The sequence below is a fragment of the Vidua chalybeata genome, chromosome 3 (genome assembly GCF_026979565.1).
Source record: "Vidua chalybeata isolate OUT-0048 chromosome 3, bVidCha1 merged haplotype, whole genome shotgun sequence".
NCBI classification, from domain to species: Eukaryota; Metazoa; Chordata; class Aves; order Passeriformes; family Viduidae; genus Vidua; species Vidua chalybeata.
Window position 1 is genome coordinate 61,023,667 of NC_071532.1, and position 18,038 is coordinate 61,041,704.

The 18,038-nt window shown below is 38.1% G+C and overlaps 1 long non-coding RNA gene across 1 annotated transcript; it reads left to right on the top strand.

Annotated features, from left to right (window-relative positions):
- The first annotated feature begins 14,942 nt into the window (after positions 1–14,942).
- Positions 14,943–16,874, top strand: LOC128786381 (uncharacterized). The gene is made up of 3 exons (XR_008430265.1): positions 14,943–15,167; positions 15,279–15,360; positions 16,604–16,874. It is a non-coding gene; the product is annotated as an uncharacterized LOC128786381 (long non-coding RNA).
- Positions 16,875–18,038: the final 1,164 nt, after the last annotated feature.

An 18,038-nucleotide genomic window follows, 5' to 3' on the forward strand; every position in this document is an offset into this window, starting at 1 on the left:
GGGGCCTGGAAATTGTACACTTTCTTCCTTCATGTTTTGAAACAGAAGGCAAAGAAGAGGAAAAAGCTATTAATCCCTAAAACCCACACGCTTCACGACTGTTCACACATCATAGATAATGCAAAATAATTAAGAAGGAATGCTGTAACTGAGTTATAATGTCCTACAGAATTAACATCTGATGAAATAAATCAGATTAGAAAGTGAAAGGCATATTAATCAGAATAGAGCAGACAAAAACCCCCTCAGCACTATACCTGCTTCATGGATGCCTGATGGGTTTTAAGCCTCAGAGCAATTTCTTTAACACCTTTCTTAAATGTCTATTAGGACCTGATCCTAGGGGTCTGTTGAAGCTAGTGTAGTTTTGCTGTGGAATTAACAGTCTCTGGATCAGATCCATAAATGAATCAAATGAAAATATGGTAGAAAGAGAAGAGCTAAGTTTTTAAAGAACTCTGGGGTTAGGGGCAAAAGAGAGGAAGTGCAGTCCAAAAGGGACATTACAAAATAAATAAAAATGAACCAAAGCCAAAAAAAATTCTGGGAGATTCCAAGCAGTGGTCCACAGGTATTTTTGCACACTGGTCTAAAGGTAATCATTGCACATGTCTGATAATCACAAATTCTGGGGTGTGGTCTAAATGCACATTAGAAAAACTTGATATGAGAGGCGCTGTTCCTACCAGACCTTACATTCAAATCTCTGCAAGGCATAGACAGGCGTCTTCCTACTTCTAGGCACAACTGGCTGTGATAAAGCCAGATAGTTTATACATCTAGACTTATCATGAATGTTTTTTATTTATGCTTCCTTCCTGTCTTCTCCAGAACAAGCAACCCACACAGTCTGCTTCCCTTCTTCGCTCCTCTTAATTCATGATACTGTGCCGTCTTTAAATAAGACATTCTGAAACAGCTGCTCTCTTCAGTGTTGCAGTAATACCAAGTAGCTTAGGGTAGCAATTAAATGAAACAAAGGGGAAAAAAAAACATTCCGGAAATTTGTATGTGTATGAGGGAATATTTTGAAGTAGAAATGAAGGCCACTGCCAAATTAGAACTTAGCTATTCACCACAGCTAGCAGCTTTCCACTTGCAAAGGGAGCCATAATCTTAAAGGATCACATTTTGGCAGATTGCATATGGGCAGTAATTACAGAATAGCACATAGCATCATGCACATATGAAAAATACATATGCATTTGCAGAATAAGTATGTGTGCATATATGTGTGCATTTGAATATATGTTATGTGTATGATTTACACTATGCATCTTAATCTGTGCTGTATTTCCTATGCATATGATATTTAGATACACAGACACATAACATATATCTTGTTGTCATACTTCACTTTGATTAAAATTCCAGAAAGATCAATCCCATGAAGACATCTTTTCCTTGTCACTCCTCCAGACAAGGCAAATCTAGTTTTAAGTAGCTTTTCAAGACCAGAGGACTCCAAGAGAAAAGATTAATAAAACCTTTTTCTGAACCACTAAAGTCAATGGAAGATTTGTCACTGTCTTCAATGGGTGCAGGATCAAGTTCTTTTCAGACTGAATAGGAAGACTAGGATCAAACATTAATGAAAAAAATCTGTGCTCAAGTGGAGAAAGCAGCACCTTCTTCCTCCTGGGATTTCTTCACAGGATTGTGTACCCATATTGCAGGAGCCACAGGGAAGAACTCTTTGGAGTGAGGAGGAGAGAGAGACAAGTGGTGACATAAGAAGTATCTACCTCCAGGCAATTCACTCAAAAGAAAATTCTGCTTCACACTGTGCTATCTTTTCCTTCTAGTCCTCGCCTCTACTGGAATTGCACTGAAAACATGTCAAGATCTTCATGGGAAATCTCCCTTCCAGACATGATGCTGAAGACTAGAAGCATAACACAAATGAGATTCAGGGCACGGCTGAGGACAGGGACAGCTGGTGCTCATATTCAATAATTCCTTAAGATTTTATGCCCCCTCCCCCCCGCCCCCATGGTATTCTCTGTGTGTGCAAAAGGTTCCACATTTTCCCTAGAAGAGAAGCTTTAAAAGAACCTCGCTTAGTTTTCAAAAGTGCTATTGGTTCTTAAATATATTTTGACAGGCTTGCTGCTGTTAAAATGTATCAACATAACCAAAGCAGAAATACTCTCTGCAGTAGTTCATGGTTCTTTTTACTGAGGAAATCTGAAATGAGTTTCCAAACCCAAAGCAGGGGAAGTACTGAATTTTTGAATTTTAAAAACACAGAAAGTGAACCCTCCCTGAGGTATACAAAAACGTTGAGGGAGAAATTGTATCTTCCCAAGCTTTGCCAAATGAAATGGGAAGAGGGGGAATTAATTCTTTTCAGAAACAAATGAGAAAACAGAGCAGAAAAGCTTGGGTCATGAGCACCAAGCAGGCAACATCATTGCATGTTGCTGCATGCAATGTCTCCACAGGAAATGCAGTCTTGCACGGGATGCTCTTGTCCTGTTGGAGTGTTGTGCCTCTAGACCAACATGTGGTACACAGGAGAAACCAGCAGAAAGTTCTTCTGTAATTGTACATTGATATGTGCCACACCCATAACTGCCACAATATGTCAGATTTATCAATGCTGTGAAAAATCCCAGTAGAATCCCAAGGATTTGCAAACATAATCTAGTTCAGATTCATATTCCACTATCAATGGCAACTAATGTAAGAAAGGACAGAGGCTGATATTCTTGCTATTTCAGCTTCCAAGACGATGTCTTGCTGTGTTAATCCTTATTCATATCCAGACCACCAAAATGTACAAAGTGCTCATAACCCCTTAATAATATTTCAAGAAAATATGTGGGTAATATGGCTTATTCACCTCTGTTAAATATGATCAGGGCTTGAATATTATTTCTTTTAAGATTTCTCTAAATATTTCATGATCCCTTAGATCATAATCTGCTCCTTGCAATTTTGATCCCATCTGTTTCATTTCATCCAATTTCTTACACTTTAAAGAGTATTTTTCAAGAAGGAATATGTTTTTTCTCTTCTTTAAATACTTCCTCCTCATCTTTCATCCAAAATCAATATTTTTAATTAAAAATAAATTTGATTCAGAGTTTCTGGCAACTCATATGTTCATTCTTGAGACTTTACTCAAAATGAAAGAAAATCTCAAGGTCCCTGCAGAATTAAATTCCAGAGCTAGTAAAAAATCCTTACAATAAATTTTCCAAAGCTAAAAGTTGAAGTTTTTTCATATACTGGCCCAAAAGTAGTGAAATACATGGGTAAGCTAGGGACAATGAGCATTAATGAAAATAACAAGACGAGAAAACAAAAATCTTCCTAAGTTCATTGACTAAAGTTTAGAAATTTAGAGGCATTACTGAAATTCTATGAAGAATTAGTTTTTCTACTCTAAGAATAAAAAGTAATGGAGCAGGGATTTCTCCATTCTATTCCATATCAGAGAGATTCAAAGACCTTTATAAGCAACAGAACACTTTGTTTCAATATGACTGATAATTTAACTGCATCACTTGCTGATAAAAAGAACCCCAACACATAAAACCTTTTAAAATCTGATGATTTAAGAAAAACACAACCCCAAACCTGTTAACAAATAATCCCTAAGTGAAAGAGTGCTTATTTGCTGTTGCTAATTGGTACTGTCCAGTACATGGCCTCAAGTTCTAAGGCCTAAGTTCGACTTGCAGCTCACCAAAGGCTCAGCCTTTGCTTGCATGGGGGTAGTTCACATAGCCAGAACTCAACAAATTAAATTAAATGAGCAGTTGGAACAGTCTCACCTCTTCTGATTGTAATGGGTTCAGTACAGATAACAGTTCAAGGAGATAGGTCTTGTATTATGTCTCTGAATGTCATGTGGAGGGAACCTTGGATGTTAAATTTGCTGTCAGTGAAGTTTCTCAACTATCTGGTCATGAATATTCCCGAAGTACACAGGACCTTATGGTATGCAAGGACTCTCAAAAAAAGCCACAAACAACCAGTTTCCTCTTTTAACTTGAATAAGGTTCCACAAAAAAACCCAAAACAAACCAAACAAACAAAAATAATTAAAGCAAGAGTAAGTAGTTTTTCTTGAATTCTTTCCTTTTGTCAAGGCACACCTGCTTTGCACTGTAAAACCCAGTGAACAGAGTCAGTCATGATTTAGAGCACCTGTCTTTAGCTGCCAATTCTCCTTGGAAGGCAAAAGAGTACCCAAATACCAGGCTACTTTTGATATATTATATGATGAAATTATTTCATACCAAGTCACACATATCTCACATTTTTATAAGGTCTGGCTTAGTGAATTTAGAAATGTAGTCCAAAGTAAAGAAAAGCACTGTCTTTCAAACTCAACTCATCTATATTCTCTACTTTGTACATTGCTCACTGATTAATACACTAGACAGAATATTGTTTTTCATGGATGCCACGCTTACATCTCTCTCCCTCTCTGTTGTGCAAAGAGTTGGCTTGGATATAGGTACTATGAATTAGACCACTACTGTGTCCAAATATTATTGTGATGCAAAAGGTCAGATTGATGACCCTTTGAAAATGTCTCCTTAGTCCAAGAATCTGTTCTATTACTAAGAAATGGGCATTCCTGATGACATGCTGTTAACACACAAAGGAAAATCTGATCAACTCCCTCCTTCACTCCACTTTGCAAATGACCTTCTGCTTGGGGAAGCATTGTGTAAGCAATATTTCTTTCCTGATATAAGGAACATTATTCAAAATGAAAACCCAGCCCTCTCTTTGAAAGACTTTGGCCTGTGACATTTCCTTTTAAAATGCACATGAGTATGCTGATTCTCATCTTATTTATACCCAACCTTTACAAATATCAGTGGAATTGCTTTGAATTTATACTGCTGTAAATACTTAAACACAGTGGTGAGAACTCATTAGAGTTGATAATTTAACCCATTAATTTATGAACGATTAACATGATGGGCTGGTCCTTAATTTACCATGAGATCAGACCAGCAGGCAAAGAGCAAATGGAGAAATAACTCTCACTTTTATGCACAACAGCCTGAGCGCTTCTAATACTTTTTAGTTGTATTTTAGTTGTATTCAGTTGTATTTTGGCATTTGGTGACAGGATGAGACTTTCTCGGAGTCAGTACCACAAAAGACAAATTGCATCACCTATCAATATTCTTTTATGTAATACACATACATAAAGCTGTGGGGATTTAAACAGGTGTATCCTTCATCAAAGGGATATAAAAAATGTTATGTATGTTGATACTGAAGACTTTGGGCACTAAACTGGTGTTTACTTTAAAAATCGAAACCCAAAAGAAAAGAGTTTGAAAGTAATTAATTGAAGAAATATGACCCAAACAAACAAAGAAAACAAACAGACAAAAAGCCTAATCAAATTAAATTATACATTTTCTCCTAGGTTCAGCAACTTTGGAGCAATTTCCCCTAAGTAAGTCTAAGTAGCAGAAATCACAAGTTAGTTCAAGAGCTTACAGGTTGTAAATGTAACTAGATGACAGAAAAATAACATTGAACATTCACTTCTGAGTAAACCACTTACAAAGAGATATTTTTAGGGTAGTTTATACATTCTTAGTTTCTTACATGATGTAAGTATTAAAATAGAATCTTTCCCAAATGAAATGGAAATAGCATCAACTATCCAATTGGCCTTTAAAGGCTTAAGCTATACATGTGTGTGTTTGGGTGCTTTCTTCTCCAAAAGTTTATCAAATGGCAGCCAGAGGCAGCTGAAGGCATGAGGTCTACTTCTCTCAGGCTGTCAATCATTTAGCAGCTGCCATTTGCCTTAAACATTTGTTTGGAAAAAAAAGTCGTCTATTTTTTAAATTTTGTGTAAATAATTTTTTTATTTGCTAAGAAGCACTGAAAAAGGAAAAGCAGTTCCCTAATCCATTGATGACAGTTACATTACACTGCAAAGGAAGGGAAGGAAAGTCAGGAAAGAAAAAAAGCCACTTCTCTACAAGCACAACTGCATTAAGAGCAAAATTTTCAATCAGCATTCTGGTCTGCTCCCCTAGCAACTAGGAGAGAGGTTTTAGCCTGGGAACTTCAGAAACCGGATCGCACAGCAAACAATCCCAGAGGAAATATTTGTAAGATGATTTTGTAGGAAAGCATGGATGATCATGGTATTTGGTATTTGCCGTTAGTCTGCATGTGTTTTGAGTGCTTATTGATAACACAGCAATAGAATTTCTGTGATGGTATGGTAAAAGCCTTTGGCATTGTCTGGAAAAATACAACATGAATGACCAAACTAAACTGATCAAGGAATGAGAATTCATCTGAGACAAATTCAGAGCGTAAAAGGGGAGGGACATTTTCTTTAAGGACCCTTACCTGTATTTGCACAAACAAGAAACTAAAAATCTGTGCTTATGGTAGTATTTTACAACAGACACCGAATGCAGCTTTAGGTTTCTTTATGTTTCTGCTTATAACTGTTCAGATCAGCTTTGAGAGAACACATTTGAAGTCAGAAAATAGGGTTCTATCTAAATAAAAAAATATAGCATAATTTTGTCAAAAGGAGAAAGGACACCTAAAAATGCAATAAAAAGGTACCAAATAAAAATACAAACTTGTTTTGGTCTTTTGGGGGGAAAATGTATTGATATTTCTTGTTTAAAAGACTATTTTGAGCATTGCATGCTTTAAAAAGTCAAGTTTAAAACAAGCCATTAAAAATAATTTTCACCTTTTTAAACTGACATTTTAGAACTAGAATTTAGAACAAAACTCTGAAGCTCTTCATAAAACAGAATTTTTGGTGTTCATTTAGTTATTTTTCTGGCCCACACTGAGATATAATGGTCATATCATATAGAGCAAATTAGCTTTTGAAAAAGTCATAGACAGTGACGGTCAAACTCATAAGAATCTTAGAAATAATTTAGCACATTTAGAAAATTCAAAGAACTCTCCACAACAATATCAGCTGAATCTAATGAGAAAATAAATTCATTTTAGTATCCAAAGTCATGACAGACATTTCATTATTTAGCAACACATCTGATTGCAAAAAAAAAAGAATAAATGAAAGCTGCTTAAACACCCATCTTTTTACTGGTTATGTTAATAAGACAGATCTTAGGAATAAAAATAATTATAATACCAAGAAAAAGATTTCTTTAGTCCAGCATCATGTGTACAACATTAGCCAGTAATGGATGTAGAGAGACATTATAAGAAGAAAACTTTTCTAACATAGTCCTTTTTCTGGCTCTCCTTCCAGTGCTCAAAGTGGACTTAGTGCACTTAGGGACTTGCTGAGGCAGAGGCTGAAGCCTGACCATCAGCTGAAGCCTGAACATCAACAGGGTGTAAAAGTTGTAGATAGATCTATTTTCCCTAAAGACACATTTTTTTTTAAATTCATTTACACTGTGAGTCTCTGCAGCATCCTGTGGAAATGAAAGCAAACATTTGATAATGTATTTTAATTAACTGGACTGATTTTTCTGGCCCAAGTTTGAGTCTATTTCATCTCAATCCAAAATATTTCAGCTGTGGAGGAGGAAGTGTTAGATTTTTTTTTTCTTTTTTTGTTTTTTGAGGGTTGGATTTTTTTTAAGAGCTTGCTAGAACAAATAAAGATAGCAAACAAGGATTTTATTTCTAGATGTTCTTACTGTAGACCAAAAGACTTTTGAAAACATCAAATGTAAGATTACTTTTAATGAAAACCAGAAGAATAGGAAAGTGAAGTCCTGATTTGAGTTGTAGTCTCACCCCACCATGTGTAAGCAGTCATTGGATCACTGGATCTTCAAAATGTTTTGGGTAGTGGACCTTAAATATGTCTGCTTCAGCTCAGCCTAAGATATTGATAGGCACCAGACTTTATTATTGTTATTCCAATAGAGCCATGTGCAATCCCTTTATGTAGGGGTTACACTTACCTATATAAGAGATAGAGAAAGGACGAAAAAAAATATCTCAAATTGTTCAGGTAGAGAAGGAGGAAAACTCAACTGATTCCATGGCCTTTTCTTAGGACTTCAGAAATGCTTCACTCAAACAATTTTTATTATTCCAGAGAGAAAAGAGAAAAATTAGGGAGAAGATAGATATTCTCGCAAAGATTTTTAATTTTTTTTAAAAATTTGCAGAAAGTACATTTGTTATATAAGAGAGCATTTTCCAATGCAGCACTAGCCAAAACTGATTGCAGTTAGAATTTGTCCTCTTTGGTTTTGGTTTTGGTTTTGGTTTGCTTGGGCTTTTTCTCTATAATAACTGTCAAATTATATCCTACTTTAACAGCTCAATCTTTCCTTTGGTACCACCAGATATGAGGATGCTGTCAATTCCCTCTTAGTGTCAGAATATGAGCAATCCCAAGACAACTCTAAAAAGGGACATGATATATCAGAGGAGGACATATGGGCTGGATCTGACAGACGTAAAACATGGTTGTGTGGTGTCAGCAGGCAAAACCACTGCTGAGCCTTTGCAGTCAGCAAGCAGGTTTTCTCTAGCTGTAGGGAGAAGTGTTTGGGGGATTAAGCCATGACTCCATCATCAAAGTCCTCTCTCTTTTGCGTGGGAATACTAGCAAACTTCAGGATCCCAATCTTAGTCTTCCAAATGGTAAGAATTTTAGATGCTTTCATAGAGGACCTTAATAAAGTTCTATTGCCCGCATCCTTTACTTCCAACAGCAGACCTGCAATTATGAAGTAGTGATAACCACTGTCTATCTTAGTAAGTGAGATACACAGATGCTCTGTGTCAGTGGTCTGAGATGCTCTGGCCACTGGTCTTTGGAGGACTGGTGAGCAAGCCAGTGCACGAGACAGACACAAGCAGTGCAATTACCCAAGGACCTATTGTCTAACTCCTTTGAAAGAATCTGGCACAGCATTTGGTCTGCATCTGTTCTCCTTGTCTCTCTGTGGCCAAGGTATAAAACCTGTGAATGCAAAAATGTGTGCTTGGAAAAATCAGTGCAAAACAAATCCACTTCATAGTCAAAAGTCACCGTGCAACAGAAAGGACATGGAGACACTTAAATTTCCTATTATTCCAGCAACATTGAGAAAGGGACTTCTGCAGTCTGTTTGTCCATTCAGCTACATGCCACCCAAATAACACCGGAACACAATCCCTCATTTCAAGCAACCATGGTGAGAGGACAGAAATCTTAACTAACAAAGTTCTTTGGTTTCATGTAAGTCAGCAACTGACTTATAAAGCATATGCACATTTGAGTTCAACTAGGAGCAGCTTCTGTGAAATTCTGTCCGGGCAGACAGTTTAGAAGGTGAGAAGGAAACCAGATTAAAGAGTGTGGAAAAGAGAGACAGGAATTAGGGTAAAGCTGGAGGCAAGGCAGGAGCATAGAAAAGACCTCAGAGTAATAACTCATGGAGTATAGGTGAGAGGGAGAGTAAGCCATCAAAGTTGAAAAGACAGATTCAGAGATTACTGTGGTACAAAGGGAAGGAGATACACTTCCACAGTAGAATGGGCTTCACTTGTTCAGCTATTTGTGGAATAACATGTCACATTTATGGTGGTTTGGAGAGGAGATGAAGCATTTGGTCCAAGTTTGGAATGGATTTGTGAATAAGGAACAAATGGAGTTCACAGTCCAGAGAGGGGAATATCCTCAGAGCATCCCCAGAAATTTTATTACAGACATCTTTCAGAAAGAAGAGTGGAGAAAACTGTCTCTATGGCTCCTTCTGTCTGAAGATATATTCTCTTATTTTCCATTTACCTCATCAGTTTTGTAGAAATAAAATCAAGCTAAACCAGGCTCTTGCATTTGCCATTTCCAGCTCCTTCTATTCAGAATGCAACTGCAAGAGGAGCAAACTGCAATTAAATTTAGCACCTTTTAAATATTTCATTTCTTTTTTATAGGTCTAATATGCAATAATTGGCAGAACAACTAATTTGAAAATGTGTAATGCCAAAGGAAAACATTCAATATCTTTCCATTCAATACCCTGAGTATTTTCTCACTCCAGGGTGTAAAAACATTTGTTCTTGATTCACACAGTCATTCTAAATCCTTGCCAAATTATGCAAAGAGCTGTCAGATTTAATGGTTCAAGTGTCTTATTCCTTATTATGGGACTTGGACAAATAAAAGCAATACATTGTAAAAATAGGTACTGAAGCTACTGCCAAAAGTCATCACAAAAAGATGCTTTTATAATATTCTGTCCTGTCTGCATTGCCTGTCCCAGATCTCAAGTCTCCTTAGGGTCTGAATTTATTCTGCAGTGCACCTGTAAAATACAACCAATAACCACTATTTTTATTTTATATATACAAAAACACTCCTCTTGCAAAGGTTACAGCCTCAGTTCAGTAATGTACTCATAGAATCATAGAATATCCTGTGTTGGAAGGATCATCAAGTCCAACTTTTGGCCCTGCACAGGACAAACTCAGCAATAACTCACTAAGCCAGTTACTTGATCCTAATTAAAGAATAGTCACAAAAATTTGTGGTTTAGGGTCCTTCTGAACCTGTCTTAGAAAATGTGTGCCATGTCATGCCATAAATGAATTATACATCCACTTGCCTGGTCACATGTAGAACCTTGGAGATAACTTAATCTTTGGTTGAGAGAGAAATAGAAAAACAAAACAAAACTAATGAACAAACAAAACCTCCAACAACAAAAACCTAGTTGCTCCTAAATTTCATTTTGCTGAGTTGTTTTCTGCTTAGTATCCCTTCTAGCCCTGTGTCCAAGTCTTTTATGAATATGTTGGCACATCTTAGGCACAGGGCCCAAGATGGAGCTCAGGGGAAACCCACTAGTGACAGGTCCCCAGTCTGACATCACCCCATTTGCCATAACCTGTGAGCCAGCTGCCCATTCAGTGCATGACTTGTTTATCCAGCTGAATGCTGAACATTTTGTTTAACACCATGGATAAAGTGTCTTTGACTCTCCTGCCTGCATGACCAGGTAATCATTTACAGCTGGATCATCTTGAAATTGATTTCATCTCAAGATCAGAGTGAGATATGATCTGTAGCTGAGTATAGAAGATGCCCAAAAGACTTACCATGTTCTTCCTCCTAACTCATTCTTCATCATACTACAAAATTATTGTTGTGGGTCTCAGAAAATCAAGTAGAATATTTTAAGAATCTGGAAATAAACAAGTTTGTCAAACCCCTCCCTAAGTTTGAATGAAAAGACCACAATTCAGCTTTTAACCCAAACAATCTGATATGATCATAAAAATGTTTCCTTCCTTTCCTTCCTTCCTTCCTTCCTTCCTTCCTTCCTTCCTTCCTTCCTTCCTTCCTTCCTTCCTTCCTTCCTTCCTTCCTTCCTTCCTTCCTTCCTTCCTTCCTTCCTTCCTTCCTTCCTTCCTTCCTTCCTTCCTTCCTTCCTTCCTTCCTTCCTTCCTTCCTTCCTTCCTTCCTTCCTTCCTTCCTTCCTTCCTTCCTTCCTTCCTTCCTTCCTTCCTTCCTTCCTTCCTTCCTTCTTCCTTCCTTCCTTCCTTCCTTCCGCAACTTCCTTCCGCAACTTCCTTCCGCAACTTCCTTCCGCAACTTCCTTCCGCAACTTCCTTCCGCAACTTCCTTCCGCAACTTCCTTCCGCAACTTCCTTCCGCAACTTCCTTCCTTCCTTCCGCAACTTCCTTCCGCAACTTCCTTCCGCAACTTCCTTCCGCAACTTCCTTCCGCAACTTCCTTCCGCAACTTCCTTCCTTCCGCAAGTTCCGCAACTTCCTTCCTTCCGCAACTTCCTTCCTTCCGCAACTTCCTTCCGCAACTTCCGCAATTTCCTTCCGCAACTTCCGCAATTTCCTTCCGCAACTTCCGCAATTTCCGCAACTTCCTTCCTTCCGCAACTTCCGCAACTTCCTTCCGCAACTTCCTTCTGCAACTTCCTTCCTTCCGCAACTTCCTTCCGCAACTTCCTTATCCTTACAAGTGTGGGATTTGAATTCTGACATTAGAAATGCACTTCAGACCACAACTGTACTATTCATTAAGTGAATATCACCAGCTTTCAGACATTTCACAGTCTTTCTTCCCAACCTGTAGTCATTTTTGTTGGCAGAGATACCTTTGCAAAATTTGATATGTAATAAAAGTTAAAATAAGTATATTTTTCAGTTTCCACTTGAGTGTGTCAGGAAACTGGGACTAAAAGATTTATAGTTTTGGGTACAAAACCTAGTTAAGAATTAAGCAAAGCAGCACTCTTTCTCCCCCGAAGTAAAAAAGCCCTGGTGTTGCAGTCAATAGGATTTTTTTCCATCTACTTCTATGAGAAGAAGATGATCAGATTTCAAGATGTAAATGGAAATTTACATTACTGATCCGACTAACTTACTGCTTTTAAGGAGAAGGGAGGCACCTCCCAAAGCCATAGGAATTTATTTGCCTTGATTAAGAAAGGTGCAGTACCCCCTGCCAGACATCAACACGACAACATAATTTGCAATCCTTCTCCAAATAATCTCTGCATGCAATCACAATGAAAGTGCTGTTGAGAGTGGTAACCCTGGAATATTCTTTGTCCTTAAACAGAAAGATCACCAGAGGTAAACATCCTCTCTTCCTCTGGCTAATTTGAACTATTAAAAAAAAAAAAAAGCTATCTCTAGACTTGGCCTTCACTGATCTACAGAAACATTGGAATACTTTTGAATTAAATTTATCGTTCTTCAACCCAGGACAGTCACTGCAATGAATATATCCAAGAATTAGTCCTAAATTAGGATTTTCCAAACAAAAATAAAATCTTGCACTGTCCTATGTTCTCTCTGAGTTATTGTATTTCAAAGGAGACAATGAAAAAATGGGGATTTGGGGCAAGTTATATTAACAGGTTTTCTTTCTCAACTTCTTAACACAGGACATCTTTTTTTTCTTGTTTACAAGTGTTAAGAGTGCTGTTGGTTACACTGCTCAAGTTTTTCCTTTCCAAACAGACAGCACACTTTACTTTTTGACCCTTTTCCACCCTCCTGTCCTCAGCTCTAGTGCTATAGTATGACACTGGCTTTGCTTCTCAAAAGAAAGAGAGAGAGAAAGAAAGAGAGGAAAGTATTTTTCCCTAAAAAATAGCTCCCCTTTTGGCAACAAACAAAGGAGAGAAAAGTACATCCAGAGAAACTGAACTCTTTAAAAGTGCTTTTTTGCTGTTTGATGACACAGGCATGTAGCCAAAATTTACCCATTGTACTTCATGTTCAAAATTTCTACACACAGCTCTAAATTGCTGACAGCTCTTTAGCTACAGCCATGCTACCGGGCGCCATTATAATAGTTCGCCATACCATTATGATGTGTCAGTGTTTATGACCTGTATCCCAAAACTGGATGACACTCAAATCTATTGACTGCCTATAAATCACTTTTTGGAAAAGATTTAAAGTTCTGAGATTGCAAGTAGAATTACTATTGCTCAAGTGGCCCCATCTAATCTTTTTTTCATTGAAAACACAGAAAGGTTATGGAATCATAAAGCCCATGTGGAACAAAACACAGGAAAATACTTATTGTTCTCATATAGAGGAACACACATAATACCCACAGTAGTATGAAGGCCCAGAGGGCTTTTTTTTTATAGGTTCATGGATGAATTTTTTATTGCTACTGAATAAAGTGTTCTTGATATAAGTATTTGACCTCTAACACTAGCAAGATTTCCTCTTGGTGGCCATTAGAATATAAATCCTACTTCATTAGATCATAGAATCATAGAATCACAGAATAAGGTGAGTTGGAACGGACCCATCAGGGTCATCGAGTCCAACCCCTGGCCCTGCACAGGACACTCCAGGAATCACACCATGTGCCTGAGAGTGTTATCCAAATACCCCTTGAACTCAGTGAGCTGAGGTGATTTCACTTACCTCAGCCTCGAAAAACTTGAAGGCATTCTGAGCAGAGCAATCTTCTTCACAATCTGTGATAAAATGACCAAAGAGGGACAGCAGGAAAAGCAGAGGGAGGGGTTGCTGACTCCTTCAAGCTTCTAGGTCTTCAGTTAGCCTAGCTGAGTAATGCCTGTTTCTATAGTCAGGCAACCAGAAGAATAATGTGCTTAGCCCTGGGGTCACCTCTCCCTCATCAGTCCAAGCCTACCTACTTGCATAGAACTAAGCACAACTAGTCTTTTGAAGAAAGGATCAAATTGTTTTTTATTTTTATTGTGAATGTCCTCTGAGGATTTCAGTAGCCACATTAAACTTCAGTTGACAGTTAAAAGTGGAAGTTAGCCTCTTTTGTGTCCTAGAGAAAGCCTTTGTTAATGTCATTCTTCATTTTGTCTTTTTCTTTTTTAGTAAACTTGTTATCTCTGTTCAGCTCACCGTAGCTTCTGAGGACTTTTAATTAAATCGTATAACTGATTGGATTAAAAGGCATTTGTTTCAGTTTTGCTGCATGTTTTTTGGAAGAATTAACCATAGCTACTGGCTTAGCAGAAAATTATCTCCTGATATTTTTATGAGTTTTTCTTGTGTTTTCTGCACACCTCTGGTTCTCTGACACTTTCCATTTCTAAGATGGGATCACATCTAAGACATTCTTTTTCCTCCTCTACCTTCCCAGGGCTATTCAGCGATCCTGTGGCAAATAAGACAGAAAGCCAGGAAAAATATGTTATTGGCAACAAAGTGCTATCAGAACTTCAGTCCAATGAGTTCTAACAAGTTCTATGCCTTTGGTTCCATTTTTCAATTATAACAGTTATTAAGTCACACCCCTCTAAGTTATTTCAGTAATAAATCACTTTGTCCCTTTGGAAAGATCCCATTCCGTTCTGGGAAGCACTTCCAGCGGCTGTCAGAAGCCTGCACCCTGTTTATGAGATAGTCCCGCTGGACAGCAGAAAACACACACAGACCATGGAACCACCATTGTGACTCTTCCTGTACAAAAATCACCCTGGTTTCAGTGGCAAATTTTACTAAAAGCCCAGAGGAAAAGCCAGGCAAGAGGCAGAACACATACCTTTTTGCTGCCTTTCTGCTGAACAAAGGCTGGGGTACCTGCAGTATCTGCTTACAGGCAGCATCTGGCATTTCTTTGAGGAAAGTCCCTCACTCTCAGCCACCATATTTATATTCGGTATATGTGAAACAGCTCGGGTTAAAAAGGCTTTCAAATGACTGCACCACATGAGACCTGCAGCTCGCAAATTAATTGTTTGAAAAGGTAGTGAAAACTGGCTCCTGGCATCCTGCTCCTTCACCAGGATCTTTCCTATCACCTTGACTGTGTCAGGGAGAATGTACTCTGCTGAGCCTCTACATGCCTGATCTGCAGGTAGAGAACTAAAGCCACACTGGTCTTACAAGCATCTGCTTCTCTTCCTCCACCTGCTTCCTCTAGTAATTGGGACACATTGGTGAGTCTTGCCATGTTTCTTCAGAAACAGGAATGGGAAGAAAAGTCATGAAGTATGCAACCTTGAAAGTAGTCAAGATAATCACTACCTAGCAATAACTTTTTCATTGAGCAGAAAGTACATATCAAGTTAATGAAAACAAAAGATAAGCTGAAAGAGTGGGGGCTAGCTGGAAGAATTACAGAAATCACATCTACTCACATCAGCTACAACTAGCAAATACCTGATGGCACCGTGGGGCGTGGATTTCTGTGGGGGCACAATGTATGATGTCCTTCAGAAAGAGTTTAGTTGTAGTGAATCTAACTCTTCATGCATGAAGGATAAAGCTCACTTATGCTGATGTAGTTAAAAACTGATTCTGAAATTAAAACATTTTCTTTATAAATACAGTATTTGTATGTAATCTAAAAATACAGGACAAATGATACTGAAGACTGGAAAAAGCCACCTACTCATACATCTAACATGGAAACAGTAGAGAGACTGGGCAAGTCTGACCTGGTCCAAAAGAAACAGCCATTTTCAGAGGGTTTCTAACCTTAGCAGAGAGCACTGTAGGCTTCTAAAGTAGCTACAGGGATGTATATGAAGAGCAATATGCTGTGTCATGGTTGGCTGGTGAGAACGAGGCAGAGGAGAGCTTGCAATGGAGCAAGTGACGAAGATGGATTGATTCAAGAGATGTTTAAATTTGGTTTATTATGGGGCTGCGATTGACTATGTTGCAAGCTGCCCACCTCCCAGAGAGATAGGCATGTGGGCCATTCTTTGATTTCATAAATCATCCACTAACATACCCAGAGCATTGACCTTTTATGGGGAGGGAGCTCAGGGCATCCAGCATAATTTAACACCAGCATGTCGGATGGTGTCCAGCACAGTTTAACACTCCTTAACCTCTGCCTCATTAGACATCTGTCCTGTCATTTATCTTTCTGTTTATTTTTCAAGTGATATATTATTGGTAATAACTAAGGAATGGGCACTGATGTTACTCTCCACGGAGCTGCCATTAGTCAGCTGGAAGTCAGGCCAGCATCTCTCTGAAACTGGTACACAGAATAACTTTTAAAATATTTCAGATATTCTTTGCCAAGCAATTTCCTCCTGGCATGGGCAGGTAACACCCCTATTGTATGATCTTTTATTTATTTTTGCTCTTTCCAGACCAGATTTTAGGAGTTTTTAAAACAAGCAAGTATTATTACTGTTGGTAATAAGACCTGAATTCTTTTTTCAGCAGAAATTTCATCCTGTCTGTGACAAGCATGGCTAAATAAGAAGCCAGCAGGGAAATGGCAGTGTCATCCATTCCAACCACATATATACACATACTTGTATATGGAGACAAATACATATACACACACAAACACACATGCTCACACTCTTCCCTCCTTCCTAGGCCATCACCATAATGGCAGATATTAAGACTCCTTTCAAAATACAAATAGTTTAGCACATTTATAATTGACTGGATATTGGAGATTTCATTTATGCTGCCTTTCTTTATCAAGCAGCAACTATTTTTCCAACATTTGGTATATTGAGTTACATTCTGGGAGGGGAATAAAAAGCAAAGAAAGCATGGGGCCACAGTGAAGGGAAAATGAAGTATTAAACATTTTTTCTGTATTGTGTAACTAATGTGTTGTGATACTGGATGGGAAGTAAATTCCAATGCAGATTCTTCTATGGTACACATGGTACTAAGCATGAATTTGGATTTCAAGCAGACTATAAAGAAGGTACAAGTCCAAAAGGACCTGTAAATTTAAAAAAAAAAAGGCATTTCAGATTTGTTTATACTGCAGATATTTGTGAGTCAGCTTTATAACAGCTGTAACACCTTGAGAAAATATTGATCATGTTTTGTTTAGCTGAATATCAATATTTTGCTTTTAAATCCATCATCACATGAAATATATTGAAATTTTCAGCAATAACAAACAATTTTATATGAGCAATATTACCACTGAGACACAGATTGAAATAGTTAAGGAACTCACTGGCTGACCTGAAACGTCCTCTAGTTAAATACACACATGCGCGCGCACATACACACACACACACACACAGAGAAAAAACTTCAGGGAAAAAAAAAATCCTAAAAAATATGAAATGTCCTGAGAAACTGCATGAGACAGGTGCCCTTGAAATTTCGATTTTAGTGGTGAAAAAGCCCAAAGCGATGGGAGGCAAGCCTGGCTGAGGCAAGCAAGCACAGCCAAGAAGGAATTCATTGGATGGGAGGGAGTTTGCCGGGGTACCAGAAGCTTTGCTTTCCAGATGTACTTTATTTATAAAATGTTTAATCCTTTTAAAACTACCTACATCCCACACAGATTTGGCATTGCTTTATTGCTTAATTAATACCATCATCTAAGGTTTTGTCTAACACCATGATCAGAGAAAAAAGCTACATGCAAACGCTGCCAGATCTAACAGGACACAATGGAAGAGGTTTTGCTTTAATAAACAAGATCTTTGTTCGTTCACTGCCTCATTTCATACTATACAACTGGGCATTTAGCTGTACTTTTTTGAAAGTTAGGATCATGTAACTGGAGTTTAAAACTTGAGGGTACTGTCACCTTGACTCAAACGCTTCAGTTATTTCATCAGCAGTGAGAAACTGCATGTACCAGTGAGCCACAGGGATGCCTGTGCGTGCACTA